The sequence below is a fragment of the Schistocerca serialis genome, chromosome 1 (genome assembly GCF_023864345.2).
Source record: "Schistocerca serialis cubense isolate TAMUIC-IGC-003099 chromosome 1, iqSchSeri2.2, whole genome shotgun sequence".
Taxonomy (NCBI): Eukaryota; Metazoa; Arthropoda; class Insecta; order Orthoptera; family Acrididae; genus Schistocerca; species Schistocerca serialis.
The window spans coordinates 863388427-863403547 of NC_064638.1; positions in this window are offsets into that span (position 1 = coordinate 863388427).

Sequence of the window (15121 nt, forward strand, 5' to 3'; positions counted from 1 at the left end):
AAATTTCAATCAGTTTCTGGAAATCCTGCCAGAATTGCACGTCCGAGCGGATGCAATAACGATTCACAGTGTAGCTCACGATGAGCTTTCAGGAGCCGTTTTTCAGACATTGTCATCGTATGCGTGATGTGCGGTATGCGTCATAATTAATTCCCCGAATAGAAATATTTTCAAATTTAAACCTAGTTTGCTTTCCTCTGAATCGTCGGAAGGAGCGATGTAGTTGTGCGGAGATAGCATTCGTTAGATGTTCTTGGTGCAGAGAGTCTATTAGCTTCGAATGCTTATGTGACAAGTACCACGCATGTAGCTGTTCGATGGAAACTGAGAACATGTAAATGTGTGAAAGAGACATTGAAAATTGACCATAATTAAATTTTTAATTTTTTACAAATCCAACTCGTTTGAGAGATTTATTTGTCTACCTTACTGTTATTCACTATTGATTTACTTACCTTATTAACACTCCTACGCCAACCAATTACGAAACGGAAAATATACAAATAAAACAACTTCAGAGTGCAACTGCGAATCGCGCACTGGTTTTGTGTTGTCCAGTCAGGTGCCTTAGTCACTACGCCAGAGGCACTATCGTTAAACAGCGCTTACCTTATGGTTACGTAAGCAACAGTTGAAACACTTTCCTTCTTCAATTTATTGGAAAATTTGCGTTGTCAGATCCTATATACTACTATGTAGATGAAAAAGTTCTGTTTTCAAATATATAACCGCCCTGTCAATTCTGAGTCGATTGCGCGTGTGAAGTTCAGGGATATTTTTCTAAAAACGGGGTTTTTCAGACAAAATGTCTTAGAGGCTTTCGTTTTAGATTGTGAAGAAGGGCCTGCAAAATATGAGACTAATCGGTAGGCCACATCCGGGGCCTTCCCTTGTTAGAAATTTGTTTTAGCGTATGTACCACCTTTCCGATACTCTCGTCACAGAACGTAGCGACATGTGCTTCCTGCCGATTCTCTGCGGTGGTCTGCAGCCTGTTGTCTGTGTCAAAATGCTGCCCCATGCCCAGACGTTCACGTGGACAAAGATATGAAAATCAGAAGAAGCCAAGGCCGGGCTGTAGGTGGGTAATCAAACACTTTCCATCGAAACCTCTGCAGTATCTTCTTTGTTGCAGCTGCAGTGTGCGGCGGAGCATTGTCACGAAGACAGACGGTGGTTGAGGGGAATATTTTTCTTCGCTGTTCTAAATTGCCTTTTGTAGACGATTTTCCTAATCCACTCGCTGAACAAGGTCATCGGGAGAAGGTCGCTTCCTTCCCTGACACCTCGCATCTTGAACGACTGCACGTACTTCAAAGTTCCTGTGCCACTGCCGCACTTCGCTGTCACACACGACATTCACTTAATGTTAAGCTGCATCAAATCAGGCATAACCAGTCAGCATGGAAAAATCGAATGATAGCACGCATTTCACACTCAGAGGGAGAATGCGTCGTTCTAGGTATCTTAACGTGGTCGCTGTGCACTCAGAACTGAAAAATGCGACGTGACACAATCGACTGGCATATTCGAGATATTATGCTATACATCTGGGCAAAGCCTTATAGTATTTTCACTGCAGGTTTCATTCAAATAGACCCAAGGATCCTTTTAAAAACACGTAACGTACACGTCACGTACAAATCTCAATGCTATGTGTTACGTCTCTTAACACATGGCTTCAACACAACGCAACACTAACACAAAACGGTGGCACATACAAAATTTACTGCCCTGACTGAAGGATACTTACATCGAGCAGGAATTTTAAAACGCGTTTTAAGTTAATCCACAGCTCAAGCTACACACTATCGAAAAGTTAATTTTTCATAGGACAAAGGAGGGATACTTTATGGACATACATAAAGAATTAGAAATTGACGTCCACCTGAAAAAATCCAGGATAGAGAGCGCGCTCAACTGCCAAGGCACTCTAAGAAACACGTTTCTTGGACATTTGCTGCCCGTTATTGACAACGTGATTTAAAGATACTCGCATGTTCTCAGTTACATTTTGTATGGATATCAGTAAACATGCTATTGCAAGCAGTCCACGTTGCGCCGAAGACACGCTAGCGCTCTCTACTTTTCCCTTTTTAGCTTTTGCCTGCTCACAGTAGAAGGCCTTAACTTTACTCTCGACTTACACGTACCGTCCTCTACAATTATTTTAGGTTTCTGTTCAGTCTAGAAATTAATTTTAATTTTCCATTGTAAAAGCACACAATCTGAAATTTCTGATATATCTCTATTAACCCCTTCTATAGGTGAAGCATCTCAAAAATCTAAATGGACTGAATTGTACACATTTATTATCACGACACGACTATTTTTGTGACGATATTATCGGGTTTATATGTTTTGAACCCACCACAGATTTACTTTTTTATCAATTGACATTACTTATCAAAAATCCAATGTAAAATATACAGGGTGTTTCACTAAATGTGTTTGCCTCTGTAAATTACGAAGTAATAGGCGACGGAAATATTTATTGCGGTAGGTCACCATAAGAAACGTTACTCTGTCTGAGGAGGTATGAACATAGTTTATTGTGTTATTATCCAAAGAGTTATAGCAAAAAAATACAATCTTTTAAATGGAACAATAGTTGTTTGTATCATGCACTGGAATCAGTAACGCCAGCTGTGTATACATCAATTTAAATTACATTCTTATCACTTTTATTTTGGGAGCTACAGCCCTTCAAAGTTTCAGGGGCAGATAACACACGCTGTATTTAATACATGGCTGTGTGGAGGGTGATGGCTGTTCTGGCGGTGGGAAGTTGATTTAAATGAGATGTTCAAATGTGTGTCCATGTTCCTGAATGGACGATGTAATGCGTCTTCTAAAGGATCTGCGGATCAGATGTAAGAATGCCGGTGTCACGGAGCAACATGCGTCCTCGGTGCACGGTTTTAGATCATCTGGGGATGTGGGCCCAGTGACATAAACACAATCCTTTGCATATCCCCACAAACAGAAATCTAATGGTGTTAAAACGGGCGACCTTGCGGGCCATGAATGAAGACCATGGAGCCCCAACCACCTTCCTGCAAACCTGTTGTTTAGTTCTTCCACAACAGCACGCGGAATGGGCTGGGTGACCATCCATCATGCTACAACCATGTATGGGATCTCTTGTGTAGGCACACGTGTTCAAGGAGACCACTCAAAGTGTCGGCTATAAACGCGCGATATAACTCACCTGTCATTGTAACTGGGAAGTAGTGTTGACCGATGATTTCATCCCCAAGGATTCCACACCATACATTAATAGACCGCCTACGTTGACAGTCGACAGGTCGTACCCACCGAGGATTGTCTGCGGCCCAGTAGTGCACGTTATGGCAATTCACTGCACCATAATTTGTGAACGTGGACTCATCAGAGATTATAACACCTTGTAAAGACTCCAGAGTGAAATTACGCATGGCCCATACACAGAATGTAGCTCTAGCACAGAAAACGCTCCCATGCAGCTCCTGGATCAGTGACAGGCGGTACGGGTGAAACCTGTGGCCGTGTACTATACGCCACACAGAGGTGACACTGACACCAGGGACTGCAGCAACGGCTCGTAAGCTGACATGAGGATCGTGCTGTACTGCAGCTAAGACAAACACCTCCGTCTCCTCATTTCTTGCATTTCTTCATCTGTTACTGCGGCGCATTACCAAGCTGCCTGTTTCCCGAAGTCGTTGTTCGGTACGTAAGAACGTAATGGCTCCCAGAGCTCTTCGCCTAGGATATCTCACGGCGTACGCCTTGGCTGCTTCAGTGGCACTCCCGTCGTGTCGGCACTCCCGGAGCATCAGCAACATGCCAGCCTACCGGTGACAGTCGGCAGTCTAACAGCGCATCGAGGAAGCTTCTCGCTCCGTGACGCCGGCGACGTTACAACTTACAACTCGGCCGCACCACGTTTAGAAGGCACACTGCGTTACGCACAGCGTGTGTGGTATCTGTACCTGAAACTTTCAAATTAAAAGTGATAGGCATGTAATTTGTATTGATGTATACACAGCTGGTGTTACTGACTCCAGTGCATGATAGAAACAACTACTGTTCCATTTAAAAATTGTATCTTTTTGCTGTAACTCTTTGTATAAACATTATAAACTATGTTCACAACTCCATAGGCAGTGTAACGTTTCTTATGGTGACCTACCGCAATAAATATTTCCGTCGCCTATTGCTTCGTAACTAAAAGACGCAAACACATTTAGTGAAACACCCAATACATTTTCTGTATTTATACTGCACACATGTTGGCTTCGTTTTTCACCTCCTGTTATGTAGCGTATTTATAGTTCCATCTTATTGTGTACTCACAGACAATGACAGTCTCAGTTCCTGTCTGGGTGCGTGCAAGATTGACGACCGTCGTTTCGACTGATTTAATAGTAGAACAGTGGGGAGAATTGGTCTGTGTCTACCAATAAAGACATCTGATTATATTTTTATCACACACTGCACGTCGCAGAGGGAGCATGGATTGTGGGCGTGGCCGCAATTGGGACATCACAGTAACATTGTGCAATATTAGTGATGTTCTGCATAGACTGATCAATAATATTATCAATTTACTGTCAATAATGTTGTGCAATAATACTGTGGTTCGGAATGTTGGGCGAGAAAGACGTTGCTGCTGTGATTATTGCCCTGCTCATTTGCAAAAAAATAATTGACATACAGTCAGCATGTGTTTAGAAAACATCGTTCTTGTGAAACACGACTGGCTCGTTATTCACATGAAGTGTTGAGGGCTATTGACAAGGGATTTCAGATCGATTCCGTATTTCTGGATTGTCGGAAAGCTTTTGAAACTGTACCACACAAGCGGCTTGCAGTGAAATTGCGTGCTTATAGAATATCGTCTCAGTTATGTGACTGGATTTCTGATTTCCTGTCAGAGAGGTCACAGTTCGTAGTAATTGACGGAAAGTCATCGAGTAAAACAGAAGAGATTTCTGGCGTTCCCCAAGGTAGTGTTATAGGCCCTTTGCTGTTCCTTGTCTATATAAACGATTTGGGAGACAAGCTGAGCAGCCGTCTTAGGTTGTTTGCAGATGACGCTGTCGTTTATCGACTAATAAAGTCATCAGAAGATCAAAGCAAATTTCAAAACGATTTAAATAAGGTATCTGAATCGTGCGAAAATTGGCAGTTGACCGTAAATAACGAAAGTGTGAGGTCATCCACATGAGTGCTAAAAGGAATTCGTTAAACTTCGCTTAGACGATAAATCAGTCTAATCTAAAAGCCGTAAATTCAACTAAATATCTAGGTATTACAGTTACGAACAACTTAAATTGGAAGGAACACATAGAAAATGTTGTGGGGAAGGCTAACCAAAGACTGCGTTTTATTGGCAGGACAATTAGAAAATGTAACAGATCTACTAAGGAGACTGTCTACACTACGCTTCTCCGTAATTTTTAGAATACTGCTGTGCGGAGTGGGATTCTTACCGGATCGGACTGACGGAGTACATCGAAAAAGTTCAAATAAGGGCATCTCGTTTTGTATTATCGCGAAATGTGGGAGAGAGTGTCACAGAAATGATACAGGTTTTGGGCTGGACATCATTAAAAGGAAGGCGTTTTTCGTTGCGACCAAACCTTCTCACGAAATTCCAATCAACACCTTTCTCCTCCGAATGCGAAAATATTTTGTTGACACTGACCTACATAGGGAGAAACGATCACCACGATAAAATAAGGGAAATCAGAGCTCGTACGGAAAGATATGGATGTTCTTTCCGCGCGCTATACGAGATTGGAATAATAGAGAATTGTGAAGGTGGTCCGATGAACTCTCTGCCAGGCACTTAAATGTGATAAGCAGAGTATGCATGTAGATGTAGATGTAGAACATTGGGCGGAGTTCCGAGAGCTACAGTGCGGACTGTACATATCACAGGATGCTGAAACATCGTAGCTATATTCATTGATTGGTACGCTCATAGAGTACGCTGCCAAAAATAGGTGTAGGAAAATGAGAGGAACGGTCAAACACATGATAACGTTCATTAGATCATTGTGGTACGTTGCAACTTACGTTGAATGTGGTCTCTCGACTCAGCAACAGACTTGAGTCCGTAACATACCACTGACGACTGCTGCTCGCAGAACACCCAGTGTAATCAGACCGATATATCATCTTATGCTACTTTCAGATCGGGAAGAGTTCAGATAATTACTGATAGATAGGGTCTTTCAGATATCCCAGAATCGTATGGATTGAAGTCGAGATACCTGGAAGGCCACACATCTTGAAACTGCATAGAGATAGTGCGGCCGTTACCCATCGTTTCTCGAAGCAAGTCATTCACCTGGCAAGCGACATTGGAGTCACCCCATCTTCCGTAAAAATAGTGGTGTAGACGCATTTGCGTTCTTGCAAAGCTGGAATCACTTGTTGCATGAGGAGATACATACAGCGTGCAGATGTCACTGTACATCTAATAGGCCTGAGAAGTGTCATAACTTCGAAGAAAAGCTGATCGAGAATAAAGAATCTTGTGGAACCACACCACAGAGTCATATAATCAGAGTGGATGTTCCTACACAACTTGTGGCGGAGTGGAACAGCATAAGAGGGGGAGGGGAGCGGGGTGACAGCGTTGTAGCCTATCTTTGGGCTTCATTTGGTGCACTTTCTGAACCTTGTAGGGGTATCAGTGTCAAATTTGGCGCAAAATCTTATGAATTGTTGACTAGTGCTGAGACAATTTTCGTATCACAGCTCTAGCGCTACATGCAGAATTTGAAGCACGTGCGGAACAGTCGTTAATAGCTACAGCAACATCATGAACAACTCTCATGGGAATGGGGCGCCTCCCTCTCCTTGCTGCACCACCTACTTGACTTGTCTTTTCAGATTTCTTGATCATATTCCTTAGCCCATTTATTGACATGGGGACTCTTAGCATCTGTTTCTGTCAGTGAGATTCCTGCGATGCGGAGCTGATAATGCTCTCTTTCTAAAAAACAAATTTACCAGCAGTTCACGTTCTTTCTTCTCAATAGTCATTGCATTTCGTATTGAAAACTTCATCCTTCTTAATCTTTTACACCAACAGTCACGTCACAGAAGAAATTAACAAGCGTCACCAAGCGAAAAAAGATATATTGACGTCGAACCAGGAAATATTTCACATTCTGAATGTTTAAAAATGTTCAAATGTGTGTGAATTCCTAACGAACCAAATTCCTGAGGTCATCGATCCCTAGTCTTACACACTACTTAAACTAACTAACTAACCCACGCCCGAGGGAGGACTCGAATCTCCAGTGAGAGGGGTCGCGCAGTACGTGAGATGGCGCCTCTAACCGCGTGGTCACACCACGCGGCCTCTGAATGCTTACTGTACCATATTTTCACCTGGTGACAGAAGGTGGAACTATTAACTTTTTCAGCGTACTCTGCTAGCACACCGATTAATGAACATACCTGCGATGTTTCAGCTCCCTGCGATGTATGCAGCCTGCACTGCAGCACTTGCACCACCGGCAGTTTAGTTGTAACGGCCCAGTACAATGAAAGCGCAGTTCCATAAAGCTAGGGCGTATGTACCTTGCTACTGGCAATTTTGTGAAGACTTGAAATTTACAAGTGCAGTTTCAGCTTACAGCATTTGAGACATAATTATGGGAACGTGTCGCGCAATGAGGCGTGCAGTACATTATGATGTTCGGGTAACTAAAGTATACACAGAGATGTATACAGAGAGATGTATACATACTTCTGTTCATCACTTTGAAATGATTAACTTTTTGTGAAACGTCTCCCTTCATCTTAGTTTCCATATTTTATGAGTAAGAGATAACGTGACTCATCCTCTTAACACTTCTGTTTTTGTACTCGTTTCTCCTAACACCCCACAACGCCGGCAATGACTTATACTTTTCGATGCACCGTAATAACAACGCTCTTTCGTCTTGTTTTGAACTCATTTTCCACACAATAACAATAAATGTAACCTCCTAGGGGTGTTTAGTACACGAGAGATTGTCAATAACGTTGTCAAAAATGTCCACAGATGATACACTATTTCTAGCCAGCTCAATAAACTTCCAAAATTTTTGAAGTTCTCAATATTATTACTCAATCTCTCCATCTTTCTCCTACACTGACAACATTATCGTACATCCGAGCAATATCGGAAATATTATTGTTGACCGTCTACAGGGCACTTGGATGATTTTAGTTACGATCTGGTGTTGTGACCTTGTTAACGATCTGAAGACCGCATGAGCGAATGTAATCTCCTCAAAGATACCAGTAATATAGAAGAATTAACTACAGCGATTGCTTCTGTAATCTCCGCTCACCCTTTCCACGTATCTACCGTATAACGCGGCTGTTACAACGACTGGTCAGCAGCAATACGGGTTACCAGCATCAGCGAAAGTGTTGGCAGTTACCCGCCGCTGCAATATTAAGGACCGCAGGGCTGTACCGCGGGTGATTCGCTTACGCACAGGTGTGCGTTCGAACGGATAAAACTAATTGTAATTAAGCGGAAAATTGCTATAAGCGCATTCAAATAGAAATTCAATCCCACCTGTATCTTCTCATTTTCAGCTAAGCCGGTTCTATTACATGGATTTGCTTTTACAACACAAACCGCGGCGCCCCCTCATACGTAGCGTTTGTTGCGTGGCTTTCAGTATAATGTGGACAGCCAACGAAACACAAATCAATGCACAGATACATCCACCTGATGACCAGCTAATTAATTGTTTAATCATCAGACTAGACTGTTTACTACAGTATCAGCATCAATGCCGGTAGACACCCAATTCAGTATTCAAAGTGTAGCCACGCTGAAAGTTTACCAGGTTTTATTTATAAAAGGAAACTGCATAGCCGTTTAGAGGAATGTCTGATAAAATTTTTAATTAATTTTTTTTTACCCCCGATGGCCTTTTAGTCCTTTTCAGCTCGGTATTTAGAAAAATTTTATTCATTTTCGTCCTGCTTACCATTTTTATACATATCTTGTATGAGTGTCATTCTCAATGGATGCTATCATAAGTAGCAGACTTTTGTCTCCCACAAGTTTATATTACACTTTCGTATTAATAAAAGGCTTCAGAATTTTTTTTACATGAAATAAAGCGATGGGTAGTTTTCTTTCTTTATAATTTTTTTTGCAATGGAACGGAACTCGCGAAATGTAGCAATATGCTCCCACGTTTGCGAGGCCTGTTGTGCTGAAAACATAGCAAGTTCATCAAAATCATTTCCAAAAATAAAAACAGACGAATGAAAAATGCATGAAGAAAATATGACACATATTTTAATGATTGCATTTCACACATCGCATTTTATTGCGTACACTTGCATGGAATTCCTCATCGTCTAATAATTCTGTAACACACGTTCCGAAACTCTGTGGCTGAAGCTGGGTCTCGAAATTCCACTCTGATAGTCAGAGTAAAGAAAGCCATTTCTTTACTCTTATTGGTTTATTTAATTCTGTACTAACGTTGGTTTCGTCCTTTCTTCGTCGGCCGTATTTTCTTGGACATGTGATCCATCTAAACAACTAAATTAAAGGCTGTTTATTTTCTGCCGTTATACCATATGTTTGGTCGTTGAGTTGTCCTTAGTTGGCTTGCGTACACCAGTCTGTCCGGTTTTCGTATTTTTTGGATGTATTTCAGTTAAATACGTCAGGTTCACTGCTTGTTGGATGTGTGTGTTCACTGTATATTACATATCAGGATTTAAATAGACACGACCAGAACACAAAGAGAAAGAAGTCCTCGATTGAAAAGTGTTCGTAAATATAGGTGTTCACAGACAAAGTAAGCAAAACTCCACAAGGAGGTATATGGTATGATAACAACAGATAATAGTCACTGAAAATGTTTCAAATCGCAGCGGAACGCGTATGACACATAACAAAACGCCTTTCATTTAGTAGCGTAGACGTACCACATCTCTAAGAAGACGAAAGAGAACTAGTTGCATAAGTATCACCGTGGATGAGTTGAAATAAACGTTGCACGTTATTTGACTTCACTGCATTTTGCATCCATTGAAAGCAGTATGTCTTTGCTATCTGGATGAAGATCTCAGCTATTCCGGGATAGAAATTTTAAGAGACTGCAAACGCTTGTCGTTTGTATCGTTCTCTATATTGTCTTTAGGAAAAAAACTTCCATCGGTCTGTACACAAGTAAGGATTCTTTATTTATTTCTACATACATAACTTATGCCATTCACATTAACAGCATCGTAATGAGGGTCCCATCAAATTAGTACAAGGTTACTTTATTTCATTAGATCACAGTAATTCCTTCTTTTATGTCAAGTACCTATCTCATATGGCCATGATATAGGTAATGGAAGCAGATAATTGTGATTAATATATTGATTTAAAATTCTGAAGGCGTATTTTCTGTGCTATGGCTCCCATGGCATCAGAAGTAACACCATGAGCCTCTCCAAAACATTCGGAAAATTGAACTTCTCTTTAGGTCACTGCCATTGTCGTCGACGGTGGTCATCCAGGGTAGTGAAAGGCCGTAGTTCATCGCTGAATACAATACGACAATATTCGTCACCAGTCTATACTTCAAGGTCACGCCACCACACCAAATGTTGTGATTTGCGTTATGGTGTCAATAGCAGCCTACGTATGGGACGGTTATTCCCTGTTCCTGCTGGTAATAGTCTCCAACCAATGCTGAGAGATGACACTGAAAATTGTGAGGTGTCCTTTACTTGTTCTCGTATCGCAGGAGCAGATGTGAAGGTGCACTATACGTTGATACTCACGTATGGTAGTGAGACGTGCTCGACCGGAACCTTAACGATGGGTGTCCCAGCCACTCCTTCCCATGTTGTGTAAAATTTAGCCACTGTCTCATCAGAATGTCCCACAAATCTGAATACTGCACGACTCCACCAGCTGGCCAAATGAAGACTCCAATCAGACCCCTTTCAAACTCTGCCAGGTGTCGATAACGCTGTCTCATATGGTACGCAGCATCTTCGTGTCCTTCACAGTGATCACTCAGCATCTGAGGCTGTTCACACCTTCTATATATCCTACCAGGCCTGGTGATAGCACTAAACACAAACAAAAGACTAATGCACTCTGGTGGTCAATCTGCTTGTCACAGAGAATTCCAACTCTCATCATTTACATATATGTCGATGTTATATACGTATACAAAGTTACATTAATATCCAGTCACGTTCCTGTGTACTGAGGTGTTCCGACTACATCGTCCATTTTTCCTCTTGCAGAGTGATAATGCTAGGGCGATGTTGAAATTACATTTCCTGAGCAACAAGATTGAGAAGATAATCCTTGTATTAATACACGTGGAAAATTTTTCATGTATGTCATGGCCACCACGCAGTATTTCATCTAGCCATTGAACAGAGTACCTGGTAACATGTAATGTGGGTGGTGACAGGAACCACACAGTTGTCCAACCACCAAGGAGGGTCCAGAAGCCATAGCTGATTAATGGAAACATGAACTATATTTTAATGTGTCGTTCATTGTCAGGAAGATGTACGTTCTGAGGCAACAAAAATACTTTTAAAGAATTACCCTTTGCACGTCATTGGGCATTTTGTTTATTGGGCCCCTTTTCGGTGGGCAGTTCACCAGTACCATAACTAATTATATGTGAAAAACTTCGCAATAGGAGATTGAGACAGTCCTTAATTGAACCCATTGTTTGCAGCACCATTAAAAACCAGAAGCGCCATACTGACGACGATTCTGCTAGGCTAGTACTTTTCAAACATGACTTTTAGTGAGGTTAAGTTTTAATGGAAGACTTGTATAATGAATACCAATGCTGTGATTTCAGTTTGCATGTGAAAGTCTCAGATGCTGCTCAACTTCTCTCTCAGTCCATCTACTGTGGCAGCTGACAAATGTCGGTGGCCTACAGAAATCTGGCCCAGACGGAAATAAGTAAGCTGACTGCACACACCTCAAGCTGGACACAGACGTCACGATAGTTACTTGCAAGGTACACAAAGTTTTTATTTTGTTCTAGTTGGTCTACAATCCATCAGGAGGAGGAGCTACACTGCCTCAAGCAGTCATTAGGCGAGGATCTGACAATGCATTACAGAGGGTGTCAATGTGAATGTCGACTTCACTCTCAGTCACGTAAATGACATCATCTGGCACTTCACCGTCTGGCTACAAACTCTATAACTCCTGAGTCTCCGGCAGTAGAGGTCATGTTCCAGCCCAAGTCTGTTCCACAAGGCAGTAGCAGTTTGGCACAGTACTAGACATACACTGAGGAGACAGAAGTCATGGGATACCTCTTGATATCGTGTCGGGCCTCCTTTTACCCGGTGTTGTGCAGCAACTCGACGTGGCATGGGCTCAACAAGTCGTTGAAAGTCCCCTGCAGAAGTATTGAGCCATGCTGTCTCTACAGCCGCCCATAATTGCGAAAATATTGCCAGTGCATGATTTTTTGCACGAACTGGCCTCTCGATTATGCCCCACAAGTGTTAGATACGATTCATGTAGGTTGATCTGGGCGGCCAAACATTTCGCTCAAATTGTCCAGAATGTCCTTCAAACCAATCGCGAGCAATTGTAGCCCAGTGACATCGCACATTGTCAGTCATTGTCGTTTGGGAACAATGTCCATGAATGGCTGCAAATGGTCTCCAAGTAGCCAACTTACCCACTTCCAATCAGTGATCCAGTTCGTTCCGTACAAACACAGCCACCACCAGCTTTTACAGTGCCTTGTGGACAACTTGGGTCCGTGGTTTCGTGTGATGTGCGCAACATTCGAACCCCACACTCGAATGCTAACGTCAGTTCTTACGAACCGAAATTGAAACTCATCTGACCAATTCAATGTTTTCCAGTCGTCTAGTTTCCGACTGATATAGTCGTGAGCCTGAGAGAGGCACTGCAGTCTGCAACGTGCTGTTAGCAAGTCACTCGCATTTGTGGTTTGCTGCCCTTTAATGCTAAATTTTGCCGCACTGTCCTAACGGATACGCTCTTCGTACGACTCACACTGTTTTTTGCGGTTATTCCAAGCAGCGTTGCTGGTCTGTTAGCACTGACATCTCCATGCAAATACCTCTGCTATTAAACTTCCTGGCAGATTAAAACTGTATGCCCGACCGAGACTAGAACTCGGGACCTTTGCCTTTCGCGGGCAAGTGCTCTACCATCTGAGCTACCGAAGCACGACTCACGCCCGCTCCTCAAAGCTTTACTTCTGCCTGTATCTGGTCTCCTACTTTCCAATCGGGAGTGAGTCGTGCTTCGGTAGCTCAGATGGTAGAGCACTTGCCCGCGAAAGGCAAAGGTCCCGAGTTCGAGTCTCGATCGGGCACACAGTTTTAATCTGCCAGGAAGTTTCATATCAGCGCACACTCCGCTGCAGAGTGAAAATGTCATTCTGGACCTCTGCTATTGTTCATCAAGTGAAGCCCGTCGACCAGAACGTTGTCCACGTTGAGAGATAATGCCTGAAACTTGATATTCTCGGCACACTCTTGACACTGTAAATCTTGCGATAGCGAATTCCCTGATGACTTCCTGAATGAAATGTCCCATGCATGTAGCTCCAACTAGAATTCTGCGTTCAATGTCCGTTATTTCCGGTAGTACGGCCGTCATCACGTCGGTAACCCCTTCACATGAATCACCTAAGTACAAATGACAGCTCCACCGACGCACTGCCCCTTTATACGTTGTGTGCGCGATACTGCCGCCATCTGTATGTGTACATATCGCTGTCCCATGAGTTTTATCATCTCATTGTCTATGAAGATAAGTTGGAGCCACAGGCACCATGGAGGAATTTCCACCATCACTCAAGGATGTTCAGTGGTGGGCCAATACAGAACAAACAACATGATAATGTATCAAATTAGAGTCTGTTATTTTCAGATTAGGCTATAATAATACCACTATCAGATGTTTATCGATTAGTAGTTTGTTGCCGTTAACGACGGAATGTATTTGCTAGGTATGGGAAAGTAATATTTGTAGAGTTTTTGACAAATGGTAAGACCTCTGGAGCAGGGGCTGTGTCCATGTTTCTGTAGTAGCTAATGGTGAGGCTGAAAAATGTTTTCGCCATATGCACAAAACTAGATTATGTGGGTTAATTATAGCAATTAAAGTTGTAAATATAACGGAATACAAAGAGTTTAACGAGTTACACCAGTGTTCAAAAGGGCGATGGTGCAAAAAGATGAATAAACAAAAAATTAATGCTACCTAAGGCGGCAACATATAATCCCGCTGGTGATCAACATCCAGGTGTATTTTTAACATCACTTCGTTGAGTATTTCGTACAAGCTATTCAAAGGTGAAGAATATCGGAGTAGTTGTTGGATATTTAAGAGGTGATGCTGCTACATAGGCATTTATCTGCCAAGATGTCTACAAACGTATGATAATTTTCAGTTAGTTTTTAAAAATAAATTCCTGTGAACATACAAGGATGTACAGTCACCGCAGAGCTGATGGTGAGAAGTATTTGAAATTTGGTCATTATTTAGATTAATATTTAAGTTCTGAACTCATTTTTCGTTAATTAAGTCTGGAAACTAGAATTGTTAGTGTCTCTGCTAGAGCGTTTGGTGACAAACATATAAACATGAATGAATGTTTAGAGGAGGTTCAAACCTATGAATAAATTGTACCTAATTTAATTTTTCAATTGCTCTTCAGTTTAAAAATGAAAGTTACTGGTACTGAAGCAAATAAGGTGCCGGTGATGCTAAACGAATTAAACTTACTCAGTAAAAAAGAAAGAAATTAATCATTTGATGAAGGGAGAGAATACCTGCTTATTGCCCAGATCCAGATAGTAGCAGTAATTTTTCGTGAAGGGGTGGCCATGAAACATTACTATGAGTGCGGTTTTGGTAATATTTATACGTTTTATGCACTATTTAATTATCTGAGGCGAGTTAGGCATATTAGCAAATTTACTTATTTACTGCTTAAGAGGAAGAGTGGTGTTATGAATATTCAAATATTTACTTAATGTAATGTTAATGGATTTCTGTTGTTTATTCTATAATAAGAACAAGGTAGATTCGGATTAACCTGCAGTGTGAGCAAAGACACCAGTT